This window comes from Ictidomys tridecemlineatus, chromosome 11 (assembly GCF_052094955.1).
Source record: "Ictidomys tridecemlineatus isolate mIctTri1 chromosome 11, mIctTri1.hap1, whole genome shotgun sequence".
In the NCBI taxonomy this organism is placed as follows: Eukaryota; Metazoa; Chordata; class Mammalia; order Rodentia; family Sciuridae; genus Ictidomys; species Ictidomys tridecemlineatus.
This window is the reverse complement of record NC_135487.1, coordinates 82,244,851-82,255,339: the sequence shown is the minus strand read 5'-3', so window position 1 is coordinate 82,255,339 and position 10,489 is coordinate 82,244,851.

Here is a 10,489-nt window from a genome sequence, read left to right as displayed (position 1 = left end):
CAGAAGGCTGAGACAGGAGTATAACAAGTTCAAAGCCAGCTTCAGCAACAGCCAAGCACTAAGCAAGTCAATGAGACCCTGGATTTAAATAAAATAGAAAATAAGGCTGGGATTGTGGCTCTGTGGTTGAGTGCTCCTGAGTTCAATCCCTGGTACAAAATGAGGGAAGGTAGGAAGGGAGGAAGGGAGGAAGGGAGGAAGGGAGGAAGGGAGGAAGGAAGGAAGGGAGGAAGGAAGGAAGGAAGGAAGGAAGGAAGGAAGGAAGATATCACCACAGACATTTCTGAAATCCAGATGATCATTAGGAATAATTTTGAAAATTTATACTCCAATAAACCTGAAAATCTAGACTATATTTTAGACACATATAACCTATCAAACTGAATTAAGAGGATATAGAAAACCTAAACAGACTAATATCAAGCAATGAGATTAAAGGAGCAATTAAAAGCCTTCTAACAACAACAACAGCAAAGAATAAAAACCTCTCAAGACCAGATGGATTCTCAGCTGAATTCTACCAGACCTTTAGAACAAAAGCTAATCTTGCCCACATTGTTCTATGAAATAGAAAGGAAGGCAACATTCCCAGATTCATTCTATGAAGCCAGAACCACCCTAAAACAAAAACCCAACAAAGATACATCAAGGGGAAAAAAAGCAAACCTTAGTTTATATAAATACTAAATAGAGCCCATTTTACAGATGAAAAAACCTCATTAAAATGTAAGGAAACTGCATTCAAAAACACATTAAGAAGATTGTACATCACAATCAAGTTGGTTCATCCCAGGAATGCAAGGCTGTGTCAATAAATCAATAAATATAACTCACAACATAAAGTAGAATTAAGGATAAGAACCACATAATCTTCTCAATAGATGCAGAAAGAGCCTTCAACAAAATTCAGTACCCATTCATGTTAAAAATCCTAAAGAAACTAGGGATTGAGGGAAATTACCTCAACATAATAAAGGCTATATATGGCAAACTCCAAACCAAAATCACTGAATGGAAAAAAAACTGAAAGCATTCCTCTAAAATCAGGAACAAAACAAGGATGTGCACTCTCACCATTTCTTTTCAATACAGTTCTTAAAACTCTAGCCCGAGCAACAAGGCAAAGAAGGAAATTTAAGGGATACAAATAGGAAAAGAAGTCAACTAATCTCTGTTTACTGATCACAGGATCCTATATTTATAAGACTCAAAAAACTCCACCAGAAGACTTCTAGAGCCCATAAATTAATTTAGCAAAATTTCAGGATTCAAGATCAACATACAAAAATCCATAGCTTTCCTATCCTCCAACAATGAATCTGCTAACAAGGAAGTCAGGAAAACCATTCTGTTCATAATAACTTCAAACAAACTAAAACGAAAAATGGGAATAAATCTAATCAAGGAGGTGAAAGATCTCTACAATAAAAATTATAAAACACTGAAGAAAGAAATTGAAGACCTTAGAAGTTGGAAAGACCTCCCATGTTCTTAGATAGGCAAAATTAATATTGCCAAATGGTCATATTACCAAAAGCATTATATAAACCCAATGCAATCCCCATCAAGATACCAATGATACAGAAGTAGCAAAAAAAAAAAGTGCTAAAATTCATGTAAAAGAATAAACGACCCAGAATAGCCAAAACAAAATGTTTATCAAGAAGAATGAGGCGTCAGATACCAGATCTCCAATTATACCACAGAGCTACAGTAACAAAAATGCCATGGTATTGGCATCAAATAGACATGAAAATCAATGTCTTCTCCCCTAATTAGAAGCTCAGCCACAGGGACTCTGTGTTCTGGCATTCCACGTGTCTTATGTCCATCTCTTCACTTGAGATATCGTGAGCATAGATCCCATGGGGATTTCTCAGTAACTCTGAGAAATACTTGGTGAAATAATGTGATTTTTTGTGTGCATGAATATTGTACAAAATATTGGAAACAAAACTTTTAATTTTTATGTTTCAAATTTTCTGCAGTTAAACAATTTATTCATGTGGTCACATTTACTATAAGTTACATTATCGCTGGGTTTCCAAAATTCCTTGACACTGAATATCTTGTATATTTACTGGGAACTTCGTGTAAGATAATCTAATTATCTCATATCTTATAATGATCTTATTGGCTTATAATACCAAACATGGGAAAATTCTAAATAATGAAGTACAGCTTTAATTTTCTTTCAAGGAACTAGTGAACAACGTGGTGGTGTGATATCCTGCTAGCTATGCCTATGAGAGTGCTTGAACTTGTGCAAGTCAGTTGCATTTTATTCAACCACATTACTACAGATCAAGTTGTCCCTTTAGTCCCATTACTTCATCATGCCACCTGTAGAGAATTTGCTATTTAAAGTAGTTTATTCATATGCTAAATTAAACTTCAATGTCAGTGATATCATTTGATACTTAAGCAGTCCTTTACAGATTTTTTAAGTATTGCAATATTTAAATTCCCTTTAATCCTTGCCACAGTTTTGTGAAGAAAAGAAAGCCATGAAATCCATGGTACTGGAAAATGAAGTCATAGGTAAACACAGCAGCCTCTGTTTCCCCATGCCAACCATTCGCTTATCTTGTGAGGGCTGTGTGTTTGTATGGCTGAATATACATGTGGAGAGTTTCTATTCGGGTTCCCTGGATGCTCTCGGTACTTTGCTTTGCTTTGGTTAATCCAAAGACTAGCAATGTCTGTATCACTTGGAAGCTTGTTAGAAATGCAGACTCTCAGGCCTAAAACTGGACCTGCTGAGTCAGAGTCTGCATTTCAAAAAAATCTCCAGATTACTTGTGAACACATTTGAACTTCAGAAGCACTAATCATGCCTTTGTGTCCCAAGTTGTTGATTTCTTAAACTTCCATGTTTAGGGATCCTCTACTTCCTACATTGATGGGATCTATAGAGAATCACAGCCATTTCAGTCGAATGACTTTTTTTTTTTTTTAATTCTAAGACCTATCACTAAGTGTGCCCTAAGCTGTCCCTCTTTTATTTTGTCAAAGAAGAGAGACTTTTTTTTTCTTTTAAGTTCTCCTTATTTTCACGTCTTTCTTCTTAGTGCTTTTTGTTTTCTGGAAGTAGAGTATTTTCTGTAGCTTTCAGAGGCTGTGTCCACTCTCTGATCAGCCTGAAGGCGCCTTTTCTCCTAGGACATCTCCCTCAATAGCACTCATGTGCTGAGGTTCTGTTTGCTGTCCAATTCTCAGCAAAGGTGAGTTACCATTATTTTTAATATTAATAAAATTTTAATTTTAATAAAAAAATGCTTTAGGTAGATTTAGAGTAACTTTTAATTTTTTTATTTGTTCTTCCTAGTTGTATACAACTGTAGAATGTACTTTGATATATTATCTATACATGGAGTATAACTACCCATTCTTTTGGTTGCACAGAATGTGTAGTTATACTAGTCAAGTATTCATATATAAACATGTACATTTATATGTATTCATTCTATTGTCTTTCCTATTCTCATCCTCCGTCCCTTCCTTTCATTCCCCTTTGTCTAATCCTGTGAACTTCTATTCTTCCTTACTCTTACTTATTGTGAGTTAGCATCTATATCAGGGAGAACATGAAGCCTTGAGTTTTTTGGGATTGGCTTATTTCACTTACTATTATAGTCTCCAGTTCCATCCATTTACTGCAAATGCCATAATTTCACTTTTCTTTACGGCTGAGTAGTATTCCATTGTGTATATGTACCACATTTCCTTTTTACATTAACCTGTTGAAGGGCACTTAGGTTGGTTTTATAGCTCAGCTATTGTGAATTAAGCTGTTATAAACATTGATGTGGTTCCATCACTGTAGTATGCTGATTTTAAGTCCTTTGGGTATATGCTGAGAAGTGGGATAACCGGGTCAATTGGTAGTTCCATTCCAAGTTTTCTGAGGAATCTCCATACTTCTTTCCATATTGGCTGCACCAATTTGCAGTCCCACCAACAATGTATGCATGTACCTTTTTTCCCATCCTCACCAACATTTATTGTTATTACATTCTTGATATTTGCCATTCTGACTAGAGTAACTTTTGAATGAAATACTCTACAGACTAAGAGTAGGTTGCAGCTTTCTCTGTCAAATTCAACTTTTTAAAAATTTATTTGTTCTTTTTGGTTATACATGACAGTAGAATCTAATTTTATATGTTTATATAAGCATGTAATATATTTTATTCTAAATGAGGATCTCAGTTTTGTGGATATACATGATGTTGTCAAGCTCTACTTTTTATTTTATTTTATTTTTAAAACATTATAGAAAACTTGAATCTCAGAAGTATATTTTATATTTTTTTTATTTCTTTCTTTTTTGGGGAGGGTGTATGAGTACTGGGGATTGAACTGGGGATTGAGGTGTTTTACCACTGAGCTACATCCTCAACCTTTCTTTTTTAATTATTTTTTTTTTAATTTTTAAGACAGGGTCTCTTAAAGTTGCATTAGGACCTCACTAAATTGCTGAGACTGGCTTTGAACTTGCAATCTTCCTGCCTCAGTCTCCCAGCCTCCCAAATCGGTTACAAATGTGCACCACCACACCTGGCTATATTTTGTATCTTAGTCATAAATCTTATGTTATTTTATTTTTTTAAAAAAAATAGTTTTTAGTTGTAGATGGACACAATGCTTTTATTTATTTTTCTTTATGTGGTGTTAAGGATTGAACCCAAGACCTCACACTTGCTAGGCAAGCACCCTACCACTGAGCCACAACCCCAGCCCTTGTTATTTTTTTAAACAAATTTTTAAATTTGTTCTACTTAGTTAAAGAGTCTTAGGTTATTTTGATCCTACAACTCTGAACCAATTAAGGAAAAAAAAACATTTGAGACAGAACTTTGATATGTTGCCCAGGCTGGTGGCAAACTCTGGGCTCCTGTTTGTCTCCCAAATGCTGGAATTATAAGCACATCCAGGCATGGGGAAAAATGTTGGACATGTTCTCTTCTCTGTTTTATAGTTTTGTTTTCCATCTTTGTTATAAAAGGTAAAACCTCATGGAACATGCTGCCATGTACAAACTCAAGTATTTATGTACATACTGTTTTTGTTTATGTCTCTAAGTCATATTTAGAAATACTCACTGTAAGATAAGCTTAAAGCATTTTGGTTTTTAAGTGTCAACAAAGAGCCCTCTTCATTTTGAAACCATATCCTCTGTTTCTTCATTTTCTCTAAAAACCACACAGATGATGAAATAAAGAGAAGTCTGCTAGGAGATGCTTACAATGAGCTAGTCTAAATGCTAATTATTGAATGATAAATGCAAAGCAGTGGCATTGTCTGCAAGTAACTCTGTGAGCTAATTCTTGTCTACCGGAATTGATGGGCCATGTGGGAACAGGAATCCTTCTCCAACCAGTGGGAGGAGCCCCAGCTGAACTGTTATGGTTTGGATCTGGAATGTCTACCAAAGTCTATTGTTCAGAGGTGAGGCTTTTTTGGAAATGATTGGATCATGGGGGTTCTGGCCTCAATAGTTGATTAATCCATTAATTCAATGACTCCTGGGAGGTAGGACCTAGTTGGAGGGAGCAGGTCACTGGAGTCATGCCCTGCAAGGATATATCTTCTCCCTAGCCCCTTCCTCTAATTATTCCTCTCTCATGTGGAACTACAATTTTCTATGGTTCCCACTATCCTCAGGTGCTAAACATCTAGCTTTCAGTTACCTTCTCTAGCTAGCACAAAATTTCAACCTAATGTTAATGTTCAAGTTGTCTGAATATCTCTTCTGATGATGTTGCTATCATGCTTATCCACCAATACTATATGTTTGTGGGGTTCTTTCCTTGAATAATAGACTGAGTGTCCGTCGGATGGTCCTGGCCTCTACAAATCTTTTTATGGGTAAAAAGAATCAAAGGACTTGTTATATTTGTTGTTGCTGATACATTAAAGGTTACCTATTTCTTAAGCCTTACAATGTAATATTGTGAAACTTATCCCGAGCATTGGTGAACCTCAGATGACCACCATAGAGACTCATCTTGCACAACACACCTATTGATGATAATCAAAACTTTGTGTACCTGGAGTACCCTGTCATTAATTAGCTTTGAGACATTTCATATAAGTGCTCTATCTCAGTGTGTATTACTTGTAACTTGGTTTGACATTTATATTTTGTGTTGGATAAAATATCCTCCATGTATGTCTGTTAACTTGTGCATTTTCCTCCCAATCCATCTGTTACTCTATTCACATCACTTCTTGTCCGGCTAAAATTCCATGATATATTTTTCTTTTCTTTTTATTATTTGGTACCAAGGACCAAACCCAGGAGTGATTAACCACTGAGCCACAGCCCTGGTCCTTTTTTTTTTTTTTTTGAGACAAGATCTTGCTAAATTGCTGAGGGTCTTGCTAAGTTGCTGAAGCTGGCCTTGAACTTGTGATCCTCCTGCCTCAGCCTCCTGAGTCACTAGGATTATAGACATGTGCTGCTGTGTCCAGCCTGTCTGATATATTTTTCAAAAATGCTTTTGCCAGGACCCTAAACTCCCTTCCAATTCTGTCTGTTTTATGTGGCATCTTCTAAGGACTGCAACTGTAAATAATAAACTGTGCCATGAGCAAACAAGCACTTCTGGAGAGAGAGCCTCCATGGGGCATATCGATTTCACAAAACAATACTTAAACAATAGATCTCAATAGCATGTAGGAATCCTGTAATGATTTTCAGTCAATAATATTTATTTCAAGCTTCCTCAAATTTTCCTCTTATTCCCTGTGATTCTCAGAAGATGATCTTGACTGTTCCAGAGGAAAGTGGAAGCCATTAAATGGGAACTCAATCACCAGTCCTGTTTGCACCAAAAGATGGGGACAAACACAAACTTCACAAATCAGCTCAGTGCTTTATTCAGAAACAAAGTTTCACACAGGAGAAGGGGGTGCAGAGAAGAAAGGAGGCATGGTGGGACCCACTTTCCTGGTGGAAAATGAGCCCCCTACCAAAGAAAGGGCTTGGGCTTATATAGGTTATTTAATTTTCTTTGGGCACCCAGGAATTTCAAGTTTGTTCTATCAATCAGTGAAGGGGTCAGTTTTAGTGCTTAGGAATTTGGGGTCTGTTTTACGCAGTGAAATGGGAGGGAGTCTAGGGTCAGTGATCAGTTTCTGGGATTTATCTTATTGGACCTGATGGAGGGCCTGGGGTCAGTGGTTGGTATCTGGAAAGGATTTGTTTACAGAAGAATTAATGCTTTGGCCTCTTCCCAGAGACTACCTTTCCAGGTTTGATGAACACTTCTTCCCCAGGGTTTGTTTTATCATTGAAAAAGAATGTATTGGGAAAGGATCAATGCTCTCAATGTATGGCTTTTCTTCTCACTCCCCCTTTCCCCAGGACTCACTACTTTTGGGGTTTGTCATTTTCCATATCTAATAAGTCCCATTTCCAAAACACAGCCTTAACTGAATCTCTATCCACTGTTCTATTTTTCTTCTTTTACCCTAGAGGTATAACTATTTCTCTTAAGGCCAAATACTCCTCTTTTATTTTTTCTGCTTTCACTTTCTCAGCAATCTTAAATTATAGATGGTCTTTTCTCTAATCTGAATGTTCAAACTCTTTTTCAATTAGAGCTTTTAAAAACAGGCTCAAATTTTCCCCAATTAAGACAAAGAACTGGAAAGAGAAAGAAAATTCTCATTTGAGTCCCTCATTCCTTTATAGCTACTGTCCTACTTCTTCCTATTTTCAGAGAAAAAAAAATTCAAAGGTGTGTCTATATATCTACTGTTTCTATTTCTCCCCCTAGTCATTTCTTTTTTTAAAAAAATGATTTAAAATTTTTATTTTTTGACTCCTGATCCAACATGATGGCAGTCACAGAGAGATCAAGTCTCTGTCCTCTTCAGCTGCATGGGCATAGGGAGTCCTAAACCGTCTAAATGCTGTTTGCTCAGGATCACTAGGCAATGCTGAGCTGACGTGGATCTGGGGCAAACAGTCTGGGCTTCTCAGAACACAAACTGAGCCCAGATCGGCTGAATTCAAGCTACCTTTCGCCTGTGTCTCGCAGACAAACCTCAGTGACTCAGCACTAAACTAACCCGCTGAAACAACTGGCCGGCCCTTCTGAACCTGCAGAGGTTAATACCAACTGAGCCTTCATAGGCAGTGGCCACAGAATTGAGATGGGGCTTGGGAGAGCCAGTCAGGACCCACCCATTGCATTGGTCACCCGGCAAAGGGAATGAACTGTCGCCATTTGCATGGGATACCACCATGGCAGAGAACTGACGTCACCAGACTGCAGCAGAGGAGATAACTTCATTGAAACTGGCGGTGACAGGTGTGTAACCACCTAGCCCTCCCTCTCCACACAGCGGGGAAACCTTAAGGGCCCCTCCAGCTCTCCCGTGATCCCAATATTCAGACTGAGGGAATCAGGAGTGGCGAAGGACCCACGGCGTGGAACCCCCGGCTACTGTTCCCACCAGTGCTAACAACTGAGGTCTCTTGCACCAGCTACCGGGGGCGTGGCTACTGGAGGGCAAGCAAAATTCGCTGAGGGTTCTCAGCCCCAAGCTCCACAAACTTAGGGTCTGAGGGAATGGCAAACAGGAAGAGTGTGCCCAGTCATTCAAGAAAATAGTGCTCCCGGGAGCAGCAGACCTGGCGTGTAGCCAGTATTGTGGGGAATGTCACCGGTGAGTGGGGCCTGGCTTGAGGAAAAGTGGGGAAGTGACTAGACACAAGAAAAGGCCCTAGGCACTCAGGATTGGAGACCCACCCAGTCTGGGAGGAGGAGCTGCTGCAACAGTGATTTGTTCCCACGTATTGAGAGGAGAAGCTTGGCACGGTGGGCACAGTTCAACCTACTGGAAGAGAAGTTAATCAAAATCTAAGATTGCATTTATTATTATTTGGGTTTATTCATTTTTATTTTTTTTAATTTTTAAATTTTTTAAAATATTTTTTAATTATTTTTTTAATTTTAATTTTAATTTTTTTTGATTTTTTTAAAATTATTTTTCTTGTTTTCTTTTCTATTTTTTTCTTTTGTCTTTTAAATTTCCTTATTCCCCCTTCCTTCAATTCTACCTGCTTACTCTCATTCTCTTTAGTGACTTCTTCCCTTCCCTTCCTTTCCTCCCAAGCATCAAATAAATTTATAGGAGTAAACAGTAACTCAACAGTCAAACAGAACAAGAAGTAACATGAGCAGCATGAAAAAGCAAGGAAGAAAAGGAGTACAAACAATGCAGGACAGCCTAATTATTCAGGAGGATCTAGAGGCATCAGAAAAATGAACAAATAAAGAAATCAAGGAATACCTTAGACAGATGGAATGGAACCTTAAACAGGATATGAGATAGCAAATTCAAACAGTGAAAGAACACATTGAAAATGAATTACATAAGTAGATAAAAGAAGCAAATAAGCATCTTTATCAGGAGATAGAGATTATTAAAAAATCAAACAATAAATCTAGAAATTAAGGAAACTATAAACCAAATTAAAAACTTAAATGAGAGTATCACTAACAGAGTGGAGCAGGTAGAAGCCAGAACTTCAGATAATGAAGACAAAATATATCATCCTGAAAAGAGTCTAGCCAACTCAGAAAGGTTGGTAAAAAATCACGAGAAAAACATCCTAGAGATATGGGATAACATAAAAAAACAAACTTAAGAGTCATCAGGATAGAGGAAGGTATAGAGGTTCAAACCAAGAGAATGAGCAACCTGCTGAATGAAATAATTATAGAAAACTTTCCAGAAATAAAAAAGGAAATGGACATACAAATTGTAGATGCATACAGGACACTGAGCATACAAAATCACAGTAGACCAATGCCAAGACACATTGTTATGAAGATATCCAATATACAGAACAAAGAGAAAGTATTAAAAGCTGCAAGATAAACGAGGCAGATTACATTCAGGGGTAAACCAATAAGGTTAACAACGGATTTTTCATCACAGACGCTGAAAGCAAGAAGATCCTGGAACAATGTATTTCAAACATTGAAAGACAACCAAGAATTTTGTATCCAGCAAAATTAAACTTCAGGTACAACAACAAAATAAAAATCTTTCATGATAAACAAAAGTTAAAAGAATTTGCAGCCAGAAAATCAGCATTGCAAAGCATCTTGAGCAAAACACTACACGAGGAAGAAATGAAAAACAATAACCAAAGCCAACATTGGGAAGTACCTCAGTAAAGTCAGAGGTTGGGGGGAAAGCTAATCATGGATAAACAAACTAAATTAAAAAAAAGATAAATAATAAAACATGGCTGGAAGTACAAGCCATATATCAATAGTAACTTTAAACGTTAATGGCGTAAACTCTCCAATAAAGCAGCATAGGCTGGTAACATGGATTAAAAAAAAAATCCAACAATATGCTGCCTCCAGGAGACACATCTGATTTGAAAAGACATACACAGGCTGAAGGTGAAAGGTTGGGAAAAAATATACCACGCACATGGTCCTCCTCATAAGCAAGC